This window comes from Panthera leo, chromosome C2 (assembly GCF_018350215.1).
Source record: "Panthera leo isolate Ple1 chromosome C2, P.leo_Ple1_pat1.1, whole genome shotgun sequence".
NCBI classification, from domain to species: Eukaryota; Metazoa; Chordata; class Mammalia; order Carnivora; family Felidae; genus Panthera; species Panthera leo.
Window position 1 is genome coordinate 130374767 of NC_056687.1, and position 19129 is coordinate 130393895.

Consider the following 19129-nt stretch of genomic DNA (forward strand, 5'->3'; position numbering starts at 1 on the left):
ATCCAATGCTACTATGATAAAGCACAGATTTGTCTAGAGGCAGAGTGGCTCAGTGGAAGGACCACAGAATGGGGAGTTAGGAGATTTCTGTGGAAGCTTGGCTCATCTGTATGGCCTTTGGAAGGAGCAAAGTCTCCCCAAATCTCCACTGAAAAGGAAAAATTACCTGTCTGGCCAATTTGTTGTGCTGAGGAGCCCATGGAATAGTTTTTTGAAAAGGGGTTGTCCCAAATGCTGAGGTCTGGGTAGGAGTATCCAAGTCTTACATCAGCCACCAAAGCAAGGTGCTTCTGGTTGCTTTTGGCAAGATTCCTGAATTCCCTATAGGGCTTGGTGATTATCTCATGCTTCTCCTGTATTCACAACACTGCAGTAATTTTTGGCCTGAAGACACAGGGACCCTCATGAGGCGCATGGGACACACTGATGTATGTCAGCTGGCTCCAAGGATTCCATGCAGAGTGTCTTCAGTGCAGGGTGTGGCTGCAACTGCTTTGCTCAGTTTCCCCAGGAAGACAGTGTGAATATCAGTATCTCTGACATCCCAGGAACATTTCCTGGGCTCTTCAGACACGAAGGGAAAGAATCCATACCAAATGTCTATATACGTTCATTCCCCCTTGTCCTCAAATCCAGGGAATGATCACGTCAGATGTGGTGGTGTGGAAGGCGTCTTTGTCCTCACCATGCCCACCGCTTTCTAAATTGAGTTCTACTTGTATACACGGTATTGGTTTTATAACTGGGTAAATATTTAGGTGGAAGACTTTAGAAGTCTAAGAATTTACTGCATATTTTTAAAGAGCTCTTTTTCTATAAATTAGGTTTTTCTTGTAGCTCCACATGGAAGCAAGGAATTTATAATAGGTATATATTTTAAAGATGCAATGTGGCATTCTAGCAATTAAACAATCTCAGTATGATGTAAATGTAAATTAGTCCTGTCAGGTTCTGTGTTTTAAATGGCAGTACAAAATTATACACATTTTGAGAAAAATAACTCTTAAGTATCCCTTTCTCTGTCTCTCTTTTTAAAATAAATTTAGCCAAATATCAAATTAACTGGAGTTAACTAGAGTTAATTCCCAAAGCCCTAAACTCAAGTATCTAAAAATTTAGATATTTATAGGTTAGTGGTTTTTAATAAGAAAATCTAAAACTTACCAAAAGTATAATTCAATATTAGTGTGGTTATAGTATTTTCTTTCTTTCTTTTTATTTGGTTACAGTATTTTCTAATTTCAATTTTTAGAAAATAATTTTGGTGAAATGACTTGGAAAATAAAAATGAGACAAAGTTACTGGGAAATACTTGTCTCATCTTTTTCTCCATTAAGAAACTTTTGTTCAAATCAGCACTATCTATTATTTCAACATTGTCACAGATTTTGAGTCTGGAGTTCTCTCTTGTCCAGCAAGAGAGCAGATGCAGAATTGAATACGAGAGAGGCTGATGTCTGGGAGGAGACGAGAGCCCCAAGTAAGGGTCCTTGTTCTGTATTCATTAGGATCAGAAGGCTTACAAATGTGCTGGACGTGCAGAAAGAGACAATGAAACCGTGATCATTAACTCAAGTGTGTGAGAAAAAGGGGGTTTTGAAGATATGTGGTGTTAGGGGTTTGGGTCAATACAAAACAAAATCCCAGCACTGAGCAGATGGCTGTTTATGGCAGGCACCAGGCGCCATGTCTGTTGATCTTAACTTGCCTAGGGGATTAGACAGAGCATGCTACCTCAGGGTCAATAAGGCACCTTTCTTTTGCTAGTTCCCTCCAGGCAATTTCACCCTGCTACAGCGGTCTTTTGCCCTATTTACCTGTTTACCTATTCTAGATGCTTTTGTCCTGTGGAAGCAGCTTCCGGCTCTATGCTTTTGTTCTATGTTGGGGGTGCTTTTGCCCTGTTTACCTACTCTGGATGCTTTTGTCCTCAGCCTTGTTAACCCATTGGTGCAAGCTCAGGGAATTCCTAAACGTATTCCCACACAACATAAGAATAAATTTCAGAGCATCCATGAAGATAAGGTGGACAGAGTACTTTTAGATAGTTTCATGATAAGCGACGTCAAAGTTTTCATATATATGAAAATAAATCTTGGCCTTTTCTCTTTTTTCTATCAATATGAATTTTTTAGTACATAGACAAATGTAAAACTCACATAAGCAAATATTAACAATATTCCACCAATGATCCTGGCAATAAAATACACAAATAGGGTGGAAGTTATGATCTTCCTTGAACCATAAACTCTCATCCTGGTAAAAAGGATAAGAAGTTATAATAAATCAATGTAGAATAATTATATTTGAGAAACCAATTACTCCTTTTATGTGACTTCAGTTTCTAAATCTAGCACTTTGTTTTTTCAAGTTGATGGACCTGCATATATGTGCATCCTGTGCATAGGTGTGCAATGAATAATTGCAGATTGACTGGACTCTTGTGAAGCCTGGTATTTTCTTATCTATCTATCTATCTATCTATCAGAGAGAAAGTGCACATGAATTTACTAGATTGTTTGCATAGATGCCACTTCAGATGCAGGTCTTGTTTGAGGGGTGAGTTTTTCTTGTGCTACTTTTCACAATCATGAAAGGAGGTGTTGTGATGGCTAATTATTACTGTATCTTGTTTATTATTATAATGACAAAATGGTGTCTTGCTTGACCTGATTATCACCCATGTGGTGAAGATTTTTTTTCCCCAGCGATTTGGTTTACTTACTAAACAATTGAAATGCAACCTGGGAGGAAACCGGCAATTTTTACCTATTCTCTGCTGCTGTCCGTTTCTTGTCTATAACAGGAGCCTGGTCTTTGTTCCTCTCTGGCTATGTCTCCCCTTTACCGCTTTAACTCCAGGCTACTTAAACGTTGTTGCTGACCAGAATTAGTTCATACTTGATTTGCATCTTTACAAAGATTGTTGGGGGAAAGAATGAATTAGGTTCACGTAAAGTGGGTTTATCAAGAATGGAAATATTTTTCCTTTATCACTTATTCATTTTTTAGTGTTGGATATTTCTTTCTTTCAGATATTTAGAATCCAATTGTCAAATCCTTCACCAGCCATTACACAACCAGGTCATTTCCTTTGGCTCTTACTCAGAAGTAATTTCCTTGATCATTTGTATGATTCCTACCCTGCCTCCCATCCCTGCCCCCAGCTTCCTTTAATTACTTTTCCTCTTGGGTATAGTGCAGCCTGATGCTAGACATAATTTTCTGACATTCCTCTTAGGAGATTACTTCAGGAGAAGACTTATTTCTCTTGTTTTCTTCTCTTCCTCTCCTACTTTTCCTCCAGCTCTTCCTTCAGGAAAAAAAAATTAAAAACCCAACCAATAGACTTCTTTCCCTTATAGCATTTCATACCCAAATTGCTACACACAGGCTGATCTCTTAAAGGAAAAATAGCTTAGGCAAACTTTATTAAAGTTTTCTGTTCTCATTGTGGAGTTTTCATTTATTTGTTCATTTTTATATGAACCAAACTTTTGTTTTTGATTAGGAAAGTAAACCATGGTCATAGTATAAAAGGATTTTAAACCTTGTAAGAGTAAATCTCCCTCTCACCCCAGACTCCTGGCCCAGATGTTCCTGCTAAAGTGATAAGTAATGCTGATTTGAGCAAAGAAAACCTTCTTAAAGGAGAAAAAGATGAGACAATTACTTCCTAGTATCTTTAACTGCTTCATCATTTTTATTTTGCAAATAAGTAATTTTCCAAATACAGTAATTTTTGGCCTGAAGACATAGGGACTCTCATGAGGCACATAGGACACACTGATGTATGTCAGCTGGCTCCAAGGATTCCGTACAGAGCTTGTCTTCAGTGGAGGGTGTGGCTACAACTGCTTTGCTCAGTTTCCCCAGGAAGACAGTGTGGATATCAGTATCTCTGACTTTCTGGAACATTTCCTGGGCTCCTCAGACATGAAGGGAAAGAATCCATGACAAATGCTTATATACCTTTATTCCCCTTGTTCTCAAATCCAGGGAATGATCACGTCAGATTGGTGGTGTGGAAGGCGTCTTTGTCCTCACCATGCCCACTGCTTTCTAAATCGAGTTTTACTTGTATACATGGTATTGGTTTATAACTGGCTATATACATGATATTGGTTTTAAGTTGCTGAATTATAACTGGGCGGAAGAGTTTGGAATTCCAAATTTTACTGTATATTTTGAACTTTAAGGAGATTCTTTTTTTTTTTTTTTTTTTGCCATACATTGGATTACTTCTATATTCCAAGGATTGAATGTTCTGTAGGAGAGAGGACAGGGGCAAGAGAAAGGAAGGAGAGGGCACTTTCTTTTTGAAGAAGAATACTAGTGGGGCGCCTGGGTGGCGCAGTCGGTTAGGCGTCCGACTTCAGCCAGGTCACGATCTCGCGGTCCGTGAGTTCGAGCCCCGCGTCAGGCTCTGGGCTGATGGCTCGGAGCCTGGAGCCTGTTTCCGATTCTGTGTCTCCCTCTCTCTCTGCCCCTCCCCCGTTCATGCTCTGTCTCTCTCTGTCCCAAAAATAAATTAAAAAAAAAAAAAAAAAAAAAAGAATACTAGAGAGAGCTTATTAAGGTTTCTTGTCACCAACAAGTATATCTTTAGAGGTCTTTTTATGTCAGTATCCTCAGGTTTGTTTCATTCTTTGTCACAGCTGCATAGTATGGAAAAGTTGTCATCTATTCTATGTGCCTTTTATCAGTGGACATTTCAATTATCCCATTCATTCATTCATTCACTCACTCGTTTGTTCAGTCATTCATTCATTTTGGCTGTTACAAGCCATGCCGTAAGGATTCTATTTATTTGTCCACCATTTCCTCATAACTTGGTATATATTTGTTGGATAAATTCTGTGCATCCTAGACATAAATGTGTATGTATTCAGGTATAAGTTTGTAGCTACTTGTGTACACAAACAGCAACTCTTAGAACATGCAGTTTGCATCCTGATTTCCTTACTTTGCAATGTACCTTAGGATGTCAATGGGTACAGAGCCACCTCATTCTTTTTAGGCTGATCATGCATTTCCCCTTGTAGATACAGATGTCAGGCTGTTTATTTCTGCAGCATTGGCACTTGGGGCCTGTAGAAGCAGCATGAGTAGATTTTCCTGGATGGGAGGTGAAAAGGGCTGAAGAAGTGGGAGCCTGTAGTACCCAGGCTTGTCATAGCTTAGGAGGCTAGGCTGGGAGTTGGTAGAAGACGTGACAAGGAAATTGAATCCAGCTCCTCATTCTCAGAGTGGAGGGACTAAGCATCTGGGGAAAGTCAGTCTCATGCCTGAGTCACCTACTGTGGTGAGGAGCAGAACCTCCTATCTTGTCACTCATGGCTTTTCTACTATGCCATGGAAACGTGCACTTTTGTCTGTATTTCCAGCAGGCCACTTCTTTTACTGTTTTCTATTTTTCCTTATGACCTCGACTAGGATCTCCTGACTAATCAATTCAGACTTGAAAGGGGCATTTAGACACCATCTCACTGAACCTCCAGAATCTAGTTAAAATTTGGCAGGCAGTCTCTCTTGCAAGAGAAATTTTGCCAACTTCTCTGAGCCCCAATCTCAAGTCGATGATGGTTTCAAAACCACTGCTAGAAATTAATGGTATAACTTGGGGGAAAATGGCTGGTTCTCTCTCTCGCATCACTTTTGAACAGGCTGGGGTGACAGGGGAGACAATGGGCAGACAGGCCTGGTGCTTTTGGCATAGCATGGAGGAAGGACAGAGCAAGCATGCAAGCAGAGACATTTTTATGCCAGTGGCAACCTTGCTGAGTCAGATCACATCCATGTTGGTCCTTTTTTCATTAGAGGCAGGGGAGAGAAGATGCTGGTTGGTGTCTCTCTCAGCTGAGTCTGCTTCCAGATGGATAGGTTATCTGTCAGAATCGTGAGCTGAGAGTGCCATGGTGAGAAGTTGGGAAGTCAGTATGTGTGTGTATGTAAGTGTTAGATGTGTATGAATGTGCACATTATGTGTGTATATAATGTGTATGAATGTGCACATTATGTGTGTATATAATGTGCATTTAGTGTTTATGTGTATATACATACATGCACATGTATGTATTTATGTATAAATGTGGGCGTCTGCATATATATACATGCACAATAGATTTTACAATGTATAGCTGTGAAGGCAAGCAGAAGATAAGGTTTCTCTTAAATCTCTTCCAGGGAGAATAAGAACAAACAACTATATTAAGAAGCTGAGAACAGAAAGTTCTGACAAAAGCAAGGGTGTTTTTCTTCCTAAAGTGAAAGATCTCCCGCAGGACAGATTTTCTCCAAATACCCCCTTTCTACCACAAACAGGATTTTAATGACAGCCCTTCTCCTGTCTTTCCATGGGGGCATCTCCACTGACTCTGGTTGCCATGGTGATTTAAAGCAACTGGTCTGGCCATGTAGTTTGGGATAACATATTTTGAATAGTCAGGGTAAAGAGCCCAGAGAATGCATATTTTGTGGCTAGGCACCTTGCTAATCTGTGCTGAATTCTTAGGGGAAAAACATCAATGCTATGCTTGGTGAACCAATTTCTTTTGACAAGATAAGTGCTTTTGACATCTCTACTCCTCCCAGATAATTGTTAAATAGATATACAGATTAAACTGACCTTAGAGATAAACATTCACACTCATTTCTCCACTGTTGTAACTATTCAATGCATTCCTTCAGATTTCTTCTGAAGATTCCCATGGCGGGGCGAGGGGGAGAAGTTGTTCAGTATAATGGGTTGAAAAGCATTGACTCTGGAATCAAATTGCCTGGGTTTCAATCCCAGGTCTGCCACTTATTGGCTGGGAGACCTTGAGAAAATTACTTAATTTTTTTTATCCCCAGTTTCCTTGTGTTCCAGTGGGATGATATGTTCTCTGCCGTTCAGGGTTGTAAAAAGAAATAAATTAATATATATGAAGCATTTAGAATCCATGCCTTTTCCATGCAAGGGCCTATATAAACGTGAGATCCCTTCTCCTCCATCTCCTCTTTCTCATTACTTATTTATTTTTTAAATTTATTTATTATTATTATTATATATATTTATGTACATATATGTATAAATATATATATGTTTAATTTCTTAAAATTTACATCCAAATTAGCATATAGTGCAACAATGATTTCAGGAGTAGATGCCTTAGTGCCCCTTACCCATTTAGCCCATCCTCCTTCCCACAACCCCTCCAGCAACCCTCAGTTTGTTCTCCATATTTATGAGTCTCTTCTGTTTTGTCCCCCTCCCTGTTTTTATATTATTTTTGTTTCCCCTCCCTTATGTTCATCTGCTTTGTCTCTTAAACTCCTCATATGAGTGAAGTCATATGATTTTTGTCTTTCTCTGACTAATTTCACTTAGCATAATATCCTCCAGTTCCATCCACGTAGTTGCAAATGGCAAGATTTCATTCATTTTGATTGCCAAGTAATACTCCACATTTTCTTTATCCATTCACCCATGGATGGACATTTGGGCTCTTTCCATACTTTGGCTATTGTTGATAGTGCTGCTGTAAATATCTCATTACTTATTTCTGTTATTATTACCTTGAATTCTTGGTGAAGAAAATTGACATTTTTTTCAGTCTACACTTCGATGAACTCCGGGGAGATGAAGGAAACAGTAAAGTCCATAGAACAGAGGCTGGGTAGGACTTGAAATCATAAGAATTTTTTGAAGATCACCTGAAAATCTTGAATACATTTGAAAATCTCCAACCTTGCTCATAAACTCAGATTTTGGTAGCTTTTAAGGTGGCTCTCATACACTAATGAGTTGTATAAAATGATTTTTCTCTAAATAACCAGATTCACTGGGAGTTTGCGCTAAATCACACTCTGCTATTACAACCAGGTGGAGTTTTGGAGCCAAGGGAGAAGTTAGGGAGTATGTACACGTGATGGGAAAAAGATGGCAGTAACCTAAGCTGCAGATTTTTGTTATGCTTTAATTCTCTCTTTTTAAGAAATGTTTAGAGAGAGAGAGAGAGAGAGTGAGCACGCTCATGTGAGCAGGGGAGGGGCAGAGAGAGAGAGAGAGGGAGAGAGAGAATCCTAAGCAGACTTCATGCTCAGTGCAGAGCCTGATGTGGGGCTTGATTGCACAAACCATGAGATCATGACCTGAGCCGAAATCGAGATTTGGATGCCCAACGGGCTGAGCCACCCAGGTTCCCCTATGCTTTCATTCTCTTTTTATATGTTAGTGCTTTGTTGCTAGGTTTTCCTTGAAACCTGCAATCTTCGAATGGTTGATCTGGGGTAAGTCCATTATGAATATCCTACTTTAACCCTTCCAGTTGTGGAGGAAGAAACAGAAGCCTAGAAACATGAATGGCTTGTCCAAGGTAACTTGGGTGAGGGGGAAGACAGGGGTAGGATGAGAACTGAGGTCTAGTCCAGAGGTAACTTTCAGAAATAGAACTATTCATGGTTTGAGTCCTCTGTACCATTTGGCCTCCTCTCCATTGTCATACTCTTCCAGTTTCTAGTCTGGGGTGTAGGAATGATGTTTTGGCCCTTTAAAACTATTAGAGGATTCCTCCCAGAGGTGAGAGACATCCTTTGTTCCATGAGAACAGCAGCTGCCTGTGGGGTACAGTGTTTTCTCCTGTGGAATTCCAACAGAAAAGACTAGAATTCTATCTCCCCAGTAATGTTATCTGTTTATTTAAGAAGGAACCAAAAGTCACTAGGGATTATCATTGTTCTAGTTCTGTGTACTTACTTACCCCAGACAAGGAAACTCTGATTCTAAATGCTAGGATGAGACTTGGAGTTGGCTAACTTAACTTGGGGAATTCACCAGGTGGAGAGCTATGAACTTTTTTTTTTTTTTTTTTTTTTTTTTTTTTTTTTGCCATACTGGAGGGTATACTTAATGGCGGCAGGGAGACCTTTGTGTGCCGAGAGAGTATTAATGTATAACCCTGAGTCTTTTCATTGACTTCAAAGACTCTGAGAGAACAGTATTTACTTTCCTCTGATAAGAAGTTTCATGAATCACAATTCTGACTTTTGGTTGTCATGTACATTTTTTTCTCTTAAGTTTACATGCTTTGCCATTCTCTCATTCATTCCTTCATCTATTTGTTCTACAAACATTCATTAAACATCTACCAAATGCTAGGCAAAGAGCTAAATGAAGGGGCGCAAAGGCAACCAAGAGCCTATCCTGAACCATCAAAAGTCAACAGGCTAGTGAGTGAGGTAAGTAAGTGGTTCCATTGTGTGCTCAACAGATAATGCTTTATAAACGTTTGGAAAATTTGACTGAATTGAATAGTCAGAACTGAAATTTGAAGATCATTTGGTAAGGTATTTCAGGTCTGTGGTCTGAGAGAATATTTCACATCTTCTAGTCCAAGTGAGGAAATATTTCAGACCTGCTGGTCTGTTGATGATCAACTTTTTGTAGGTAGTTTTGTTGTTGTTGCTTTTTGACATAGAGTCGTTTCAAGAAATGAATTCAACAGTAATCTCCTCATTGATTTCTCATTAAGAAATATTTTGATGTTAACACACAAGAAATAATCTAAGAATATATTTTTACTCAACACTGCCCTCAGAGAGGACTGAAATAGATTTAATTTTAAACTGTTTTAATAAAACCTGAATGCATTTTATTTTTACTTCTCTTAAAACTGCTATCACTGCTAGGCCTGAGGGGACAAGAGTAGAAGGTGTTATTGAGATTAGAGAAAATAGCTGTCTCAAGTGGGTGATGTCTGACAGGAGTTGTGACCTCAGCCTAGCTAGAGGAACATGACCAACCACAATGCTCCACATGGGAGGGAGCTGGGTAGTAATGCCCTTGCTCACTCTCCTTTTGCCCTATACTCCTCTTCCAGCACCTCCGATTGACTGCATCCAATGAGAAACCAGAGGATAAGGGAGTCCCCGATGTAGCCAATGCAGGTCAGATTTCCAGGGAATATAGCGATGGAGTAATGGTGAAGAGTGCATCTGGAAGAGCAAGGAAATATCTATAACAGTAGAGATTTTGTAAATGAATCCAGGTAAACCCTCTGGGTAACCAAGGAAGACATTTAAACTCTAAGAGAATTACTTTTTGCTCATCAAAGCTTATAGTCATTGGAGTTTTTGGATCCAGAGATTTCATAGGAAACCAGAGAAGCAGTTAAGAGGTTCTGTTTCATGGTATAATAAAGATGATTACAAATGCTGTGGTAGCACTCCCACTGAGACATAGACTCTAAATCCCCCTCCCTGTGAGCTGAATATAGGATAATTGGTTTTTTTGGCCAATAAATTTCAGCAGAAGTGATTTCTGGGATTTCTAAGGCTAGGTCCTAAGAAATCTTGCAGATTCTGCCTTGGAATACTCTCTCTGTGTACCTCAATTCACCATGTAAGAAATCCAGTTACCTTGAGACTACCATGTTGGAGCAGGCACTCCAGTTGACAGAGCCAGATGAGCCTACACCTTCCAGCTATTACCACCAAGGTGTCAGGTATGTGAGTGAAGCCATCTTGAACTCCCTAGACCAGCTTCGCCACCAGATAAACACTACTGAGTGACCTCATACAAGGAACATTCCAATACATGGAACCGAAGAATCACCCAGAAGAACCCTTCCCAAATTCCTTACTTACAAAACCTATGAGATACAATAAAATAGGTTTTGTTTTAACCCCCTAAGTTTTGGGGCAATGGATAATCAGGAAACCTCTCAAACTGTTTATTTTAATTCATTCTATATTCACGTTAGTAATGGGAGGTAACAGTAACCCTCCATCAACCCCTATACATACATATGCTAACTCATACAACTTTACAGTTTTGTGATAAGTGATCTAGCCAGATAATTGACTCTAATGTGAAGCTGTTAGGTTCTGGATAGATTTAGTTTCCAGAAGTGGAGAAAGCAATAAAGAGCAGTACCACCAGATATCCTAGAAAGTGCAACACAGGGAAAGATGATCACCCTTCTCACCTTGAGTTGTTTTTAAATAAAAGTTCAATTTTAAGAAACCATAATAGATTATATACTTCTTGCCCAGATGCTCTGTCAAGTAAACAGTATTAAACATTTTATTCATGTCAGAGTGAATTTTTTGATTGGATTATTTTCTAAGGACAAAATGCAACAAGGAAATGTGCAACTAATGAAACTTAATCAGGAAGAGGAACTAATATTTATTAAGCACAGTCTTGGTCGGAATTTTGCCATTGGCTCATGCCATTGTAATAAGCCCCAGCTCTCAGCGACTTAATACAAGAGAAGTGTATTTCTTGCCCATACTATAGGTCCAGCTGAGGTTGGTGTGTGTTTATATTCACTGAAGTTACTCCAGAGACACATAATATCTGAGGCATCACCTCAACACGTGCTTCTACCATCTCCAGGGCATTGGAAAGGAAACTGGAGGCTCACACACTGATTCTTGAAACTTCATCAGAGTGAAATAAGTAACTTCCATTCCCTTCTCACGGGCTAAAGGAAGTCATGTGATTGCATTCAACTTGAAGAGGGCAGGGAAGTTTGCCTGGAAAAAGGAAGAACCAGAAACACTTGGTGAGCAACATCAATTATGTCCACAAACCTCTATTATATATAGAGAACAGATACTCTACTAGGCATGTCTCACTGAATTCTAACAGAAACTTATTTTATAAGTAGAAGAAGCCTGTGGAGGTCAAGCAGCTTGCCCATGGTCACAGCTGGTAATGGGAGAGGAGAGCCTAGAATCCAGGTCCTTAGGTCTAATTCCAAAGTCATGCTTTTTTTCTTTTCTTTTTCTTTTCTTTTCTTTTTTTTTTTTTTTGACATGGTGTTGTCAAGCATATTTGTATTATTTAGGAACTAGAAAGGGAAAAAGGAATAGGGGAAAATTTAATAATTGTATTTGTATTTTGGGGTCACTTTCATCTTAATAAGTCACTGTGTTTCCCCCTTACACCTGTGCTCTCAGGTTATGGAGTCCTGTGTTCAGGGTACTGTTGGTGGCCTGCAAGGAAAAAGAAACAATCAAGACACAGCCTTGAATATCCTTGTAGAGCTTATTATACTACATGAAAAAGGGACATCCTTAAAAAATAGGTTTAAATACACTTAAAGGGTCCACTTGTAAATTAATGTATGCTACATCTCTTGAAGCTTGAACAAGGTGTTTTATAAAAGAATAAGGATTCCTTTCATATACAAATGGCAAAGTCTTAGAACTTGTTCAGGTATACATGTATGTTTTAAACAGAGTTTAGAAAATGCTTCTTAAGGTTTTTGAATCAGGGACTCTTTTGAGAATCTGCTGAAATCTAGGAAAATGTATTTGCACACTTGAAATTTTTTTTAGTTTCAGGGGCTCCATAGATGCATTCCCCACCAGAAACTCATCCATTTGCTTAAGATGCCATGACTTAGATAAATACTCAATTATAAATGTTTAAGTTCCTAGACGGCCCCTCCACATATTAGGTGCTCAATAAATGCTGTTGAGTGAATGAATAGAAAGAAAGAAGGAATATTTGACATATAGCTCTAATATATATTCTTTTTTGTGTGGCTGTCACTCAGAAGGATGGTCTGGATTTTGCTCTGGAGCATCTGAGCACATTTGTTGTTGTTGTTGTTGTTGTTCATAGCATGAGAGTTGGGCCCAGAGGAAGTGAGAGAAGATGAAACACTGAATGAAAATAAAGCAATGCACTGATTATAACTGTCAGAGTTGGCTCTCAGAGTGGTTGTTGAAACACGTTGGAAAGAGAAAGATGTCTCATCATTTACCTTTGACTGAGCGTGTGCTAAGCACTGAGTACTTGTTGGGTGGGCATTAAAGAAAAAGAAAGTAAAGGGAAAATTCTGATCTTGGGAGGTCCTTAGTTTAATGGATCAAACAGAAGGAGGCAACCACCCATAATGCATTTGGAGAATAGCCATAATGAAAGCACAAGCAACTTGCTGTGGGAGCTAAGAAAAAGGCAGGACCTTGAACAGTAAAGGGTATAAAGGGTGTTCTGGACTCAATACTAACATGTGTTTGTGTGGGGGTAGACAGTAGGTAGGTAGTAGCAAGGTAGTAGCAAGTAGCAATTCTCAGGTAGTAGCAAGATGTCTGAGAATTCAACTCAACTCATAATATCTACTAGGAGATAGCATCAGATTTCACAGGTTGGGGACTCAGTCTCACAAGACTGCCCCCTCTCCCACCTCAGAAACTGGTTGAAAGCCCAGGTTATTATCTATATTTCTGACCAACTGACTATAAATCAGAGGTCCTCTGTGACTTTCTCCTTCCTTGGGCTTGATTAATTTGCTAAAATGGCTCACAGAACTCAAACATTTTACTTACTAGATCACCAGCTTATTATAAGGGGATATAACTCAGAAACAGCCAAATGGGAGAGATGTACAGGGCAAAGTATGGGGAAAGGGCACAGAGATTTCATGCTGTATCTCGGTGTACCACTCTTCCCCAGATCTCCATGTGTTCACCAATCTGGAAGCTCTCCAAACCCTATTCCTTTGGGTTTTATAGAGACTTCATTACATAGGCATAAATTGATTAAATCACTGACCGTTGGTGATTCAACTCAATCTCCAGCCCCTGTCCCTTCCCTGGAGGTCAGGGGATGGGTATGAAAGTTTTAACCTTCTAATCACATGGTCATCTCCACTGGCAACCAACCCCCATCCTTAGGTGGCTTCCAAAAGTCACTTCATCAATGTTAAAAAAAAAAAAAAAAAAAGACAAGTTTATCACTTTCAATGCTTGGGAAATTCCAAGGGTTTTGGAAGCTGTGAGCCAGGAAGTGAAGGAAAAAAATATATTTTTTATAAGTTAGAAGGAATTTGCCAGGTTAAAAGGGGAGTCTAAACAAAGGGTGATAGCAAATTCGTGGACATTTGTATATGCATGGAATTCTAAGAACTTCAGGGAGTCCAGTGGTTTTTTTTTTTTTTTTTTTTTTCTTGAGTAGGAAGATGATAATGGCCTTTCACATGAGATGGATTACAGTGGTAAGAAAGGAAGCCAGGAGACCTGTTAGGTGGTAATTAAAGTGAGGATATCCACAGGAGCCAAAGATATTCTTCAGTGAACTCTATCCCCGCAGATTAACACCCCTTACAAAGCTTAGAATGTAGGAAGTGAATTTGCTGGGGAATGAATGAGGCAATCTAGATTTGTTTGGTTGGAATGGAGATAAGTTAATGAAGGAGAAATGTTTTGGAAGTGGAATGGGCAGGACTTGGTGAGGTGTATGTAGTGGCAGACCTGGGTCTTGACAGAGAGAAAGGAGAGAGCAAGAGAGAGAGAGATGGAAGTTACTCTGTGATACCTAGTTTGTATGATTCTTGGTGGTGCCATCCCCATGGTCTCTAGTCTTTTCACCTGCTGGCCTTTCTTTAAGGGCATGGTTTAAGGATTTTAATGAGGGACCATAAGCCCCCTTCCATCCTACATAGTCTGCCTTCAGTCTTCTAGGTTTGGATCTTGAGAGTCAGATGTAGGGAACAGGGAAAGAGGAGAATACTTTTGGAGAATATGATATGCTTGCTTGTAATGGGGGTAATACATTGAATGCATATTTTAATGACAGTTTCCTTTCAGCCAGGTCATTGGAAAGGTTATACTACAGCACACTCACTGGGGAAGTAGCCCAACTCCATTTCCTTCGGCCTTGTGATAGTGCATATTTGCTGAATGATACTTTGAATGGGTTCTTGTGTTGGGCAATATCACACAGGTTTGTTCCTCATAGCAATACTGAGAGTTAACCAGAATTCCCGTTGTTCAACCAGTGATAAAACTGAGGGTCCGAGTGATTAAGTTACTCACCTAGGGTCACAGGGAGTATACTGAAACTCAATCCTTTAGGATGTAAGGGAGTTTAAATTCTAATACAACACTCTGACATGATTGCTCAAAAAAAAAAAAAAAAAAAGAAATCATTTTATGAGTCATAGTTACTCCTAAGAGGATTTTTGTTGTTGTTTTTCTCTCTCTACAAAAGCATGGAAGAAAGGACCCTGGACAAAGATTCAGGTGGCCAGGATTTTAGTCCTAGTTCTGCCACTTCTGCCACTAACTAGCTACCTCTGTGACCTTAGAGTAGTCGCTGAACAGTTCTGGAACTGTTGTTCCCTGTGGCATCTCGCTGAGGTTGTCATATCTGTACCCTAAAGTTTTGACTAGATATGAGCTACATTACTTGTTCTGATATAAATTATGGCAGTGAGACTAAACTGTTTGAAATCGACTCTAGATTGGAAGGCAAATCAAATATCACATGGAAATAAACACGGTCAGGAGATATTATCAGCATTTTCAAAGCAATAAGGGTTTCTGAAGTAATATGATTATATATGACACTATTCAGCATGAACGGCTCTCACTCTTTCTCTGTGTCTCTCTCATATTCTTCATACAGTGAATTGTCAGTCTCACAATTGTTTCCTTTTCAAGGCTGCTGTTTTGAGTCATCTTAATGACCCAAATCGTTAGAAGCACCACATACTGTGACATATTGCTTGAATTTGCTATTAGGTTTTAGTATTCAGAAGATACATTTCTTAAAATAATGGGGTTAGCCATTTAAAAGAAAGAAGCTTCTGTTAGGCATTCAAATTCATAGCTCACTGTCATTGTAATTCAGGGCACTGTATGACGTAATTTAGGGGGCTTTGTATGTGAGTGGGTGGGGGTGTGTGATAAAGGGGAGCAAATGAGATCATCTTAAATTGCATCTGGGAGTAGAAAACATTCTTTGCAAGCTTCCATGATTTTTCAGAGAGGCACCATCATGCTTTAATGTTTTAGGCAGTCTAGTAAACTAGACTGAGTGGAAGAGAGATTTTTTTTTTTTTAATTGGGTGTTTCAAGTTCAACTTTCCATAGTCTGATGGTGTTGGGCAGTTACACAGTGATCTTTAGATGAGTGTGTAGGAAGCTAGTATCTATGCCCTGACGCCACCTCTAACACTCTGTTTAGCTGAGGCATATTGGCCTCAGTGATTGATAATCTGTTCTGAAAGAACAGTGTTTGGGTTTGTGATTTTTGTCTCATGGGTTTTGATTAGAAATAGCCTGTCTTTCTTCTCCACCCTCATAGTCCCCTGACTGCTTAGGTCTTGCAATATTTCATTTAATCTTTCTCCTATTATTCAATGCTTTTTATGTTTTCAGTGCCCAGTAATGGCCTACTCCCAATCTCTCCAATCTTCTTTTCTAACTCACTGGTCTTTTGTTTTTGGTTAGAGGACTCTTGCCTGATTCACAGACTGTGGCAGATTGCAACCAGGAAATGGGGCTGCACGTGTCATTTATGGAGACTTCGCTGCTCTAAACACTTGGCTTACATTTATCTCATTTTATTCATTGTAAAAGTCTCCAGGATTGGGGTATGCAGGAGGACTTATTACTAACACCAATTTAAATATGGGAGAACTAAAGCTTAGAAAAGTACATACAGCTAGTATGTAGGAGAGCTGGAATTGCACTCCAAATCTCTGATTTCAAAGAGTCTGGGATAGAGCAGTGGTTCTCAAGCATGGAGTGCATCAGAATCCCCTGGAAGGCTTGCTAAAACAGCTTCCTGGACCCTAGCCCTAGTTTTTGAATTAGCAGGTTAGGGAAGGGGACCTGGAAATTCGCATTTCTAGCATTTCTAGCAAGTTCCCATGTGATGCAGCTGGTCTAAGGACTGCACTGAGAAGCACTAGGTGTGGTGTACAGAAATGGATTTCTGGAGTCAGTCTGCGTGGATTCAAACACTGGCTCCATTACTAAGGGCTGGGGAAAGTCCTTTGGTCTCTGAGTTACTTATCGCTCATCTTTATCTGCCTCATAGACTCGAGGTGAGGATTACACGAAGTAAAGCATTTCAAATGCTTTAAAAGAGTGCCTGGAATCCAAAAGTCACCTATAAAGTTACCTGTTGTTCTCATTCTTACTAAATCACACTGCCAGGGCTCTGCTAGTGAGCCTCATGCCCTGAGACATGATATGTTTTGTTTTTGAAGTCCTATTATTTGCTTATCACATCTGTGTTGCTTTCTATCCAACTCTGAGGTATTCCTTCTCTCCTTCTTTAACAAGTACTGCCCCTAGCTCACATCTTTCTCCCACCAACTAAACATGGGGTATTTAGAAGCTTCACGTCCACATGGATAGGGTAAAGTTTGAAACCCTCTGGCTTTGCAATTTTTCCACTCAACTTCATCTCCAGCACTTCTCTGCTTCATCTCCCTTCCAGCACAGAAGATGCAGTAGAATCGCTTGATTTCAGAACTCTCCTTCTAGAATAAGCTCCCTGAAGACAGGGGCTATGTGCAACAAACCTTTGGTCCTCTGCCGTGCCTCCCACAGTTAGCAGGACCCTAACAAATATCTGGTGAGTGACTAAGTGAAGGAGTTGGAAGGAGGTTAGAAAGAATTTTGTCACCTGTGGCAGATTCTTTCCCTGGTTTGGGTTTTGCTTTCCTCAATGAAAGGCTTGAATTTGAATTAAAAAAAAAAAGTAAATACAGACCTTTTCTGCTACATCTGCACAGTCTTTAGGTCAACTGATCTCCTATTCAGCAGTTTGATAACAACGCTGGTAACCAAAGGTTCTGTGCATGCTCTGCTTCAGCTTATTTTACAGTTAGGGTCTCCTTTCCATGTGTCTTGTGCTGAATTGAACACAGCCCGTGCTAGTGTACTCTATGGAGTCTTTTCTTTTTCTTTTTAATTTTTTTTTTAACATTTATTCATTTTTGAGACAGAGAGAGACAGAGCATGAACAGGGGAGGGTCAGAGAGAGAGGGAGACACAGAATCCGAAACAGACTCCAGGCTCCGAGCTGTCAGCACAGAGCCCGACGCGGGGCTCGAACTCACGGACCGCGAGACCATGACCTGAGCCGAAGTCGGACGCTCAACCGACTGAGCCACCCAGGCGCCCCAAGTCTTTTCTTTTTCAAAATCCCCTTGATTCACTTCAGGAAGCTGTTATATTTGTGCTGGAACCAGGCTGACAAGCATGGATACATTATTTTTCTTTGTAAGGATTGTATCTTTTTTTTTTTTTTTTTTTTTAGTTTGGAGGATGCCCTAGATGTATTCTGACAAGGATAAGGTTCTAGTGGGTACGCGCTCTGATAGCAGTTACAGATGTCAGCAGTTTTCTCGCCGAGTTCCATTGTGGGATGATGCTGCATCCCAACTCAGTCTAAGTAGGACATGGCATTGAACTGGGAGAGAATGCCTCTCACACAGGATGATCTAACACCCCATCCTAGATCAGTGTGGCTGTAGAAAACAAGAGTGACCCGAAAATATTTTATAATCTGTTTTCTTCCTGATGACAAAGTGTCATCGTGTTCATGATAAAATAAATAAGACTTTAATGAAGACTATAACAAGGTTAAAACTTTGAGATATATCCTACTAATCTTTTATTCTTTCTCTTTTTCTACCTTTCTCTGCTCCACCCTGTCTTTTACTATTTGCAAACAAAATTAAGTAATAGAATATATAGCTTTTGCTCACCTGCCAACCCAAAGTCTTTTCTTATAATCTCTAAATATTCTTTAAGAATCTAACTTTTACTGACTATATGGTATTCAATTGGGTGGATTTAACATATTGTTTAAGAGTCTCATTTTTTGGATATTTGTACTGTTTCCAAAATTATTCGTATAACAAATGCTATATTGAACTTCTATCAATAGACGTTACCTACATATAAATTTTGTGTACATTTATGATAATTTCAGTACAAGAACTACATAAAAGTGAAACTTTACTGGATCAGAGGGCATAAGTGTGCTCTACTATGCCATTACTTTCAAACCACATTTTTTATGCAAACCATTTTAATACCTAAGATTTTATTGACTGATAGAGACATAGAAAACCTCAGTGAGCCAATATTCACTAAAGAAGTACTCTTAGTAGTTAAAAATATGCTCCATCAATCCTACATCTCTCAAATATAAGAAATACATCAGGCCAATAAAATTGGAACACAAGTTTCATCAACTCCACAAACTGGTAATCCCCATGTTATGCATATTTTGTAGAACATAAAAAGAAAAAAAAGCTACCAGGTCGTCTGAGTGGCTCAGTCAGTTAAGCATCTGACTCTTGATTTTGACTCAGGTCATGGTCTC

General features: G+C 39.5%; 1 protein-coding gene across 2 annotated transcripts in view; it reads left to right on the forward strand.

Moving 5' to 3' along the window:
* CPNE4 (copine 4) overlaps nucleotides 1–19129 on the forward strand; it is a 684237-nt gene that overhangs the window by 231146 nt on the left and 433962 nt on the right. The window contains exon 1 of one of the 2 annotated variants that reach the window (XM_042902930.1): nucleotides 11484–11552. The exons of the other annotated variant lie outside the window; for it this stretch is intronic. The gene's annotated coding sequence lies outside the window, so the exon portion shown is untranslated. Of the gene's footprint in view, nucleotides 1–11483; nucleotides 11553–19129 lie in introns of those variants that run through there. 2 annotated transcript variants of the gene reach the window in all.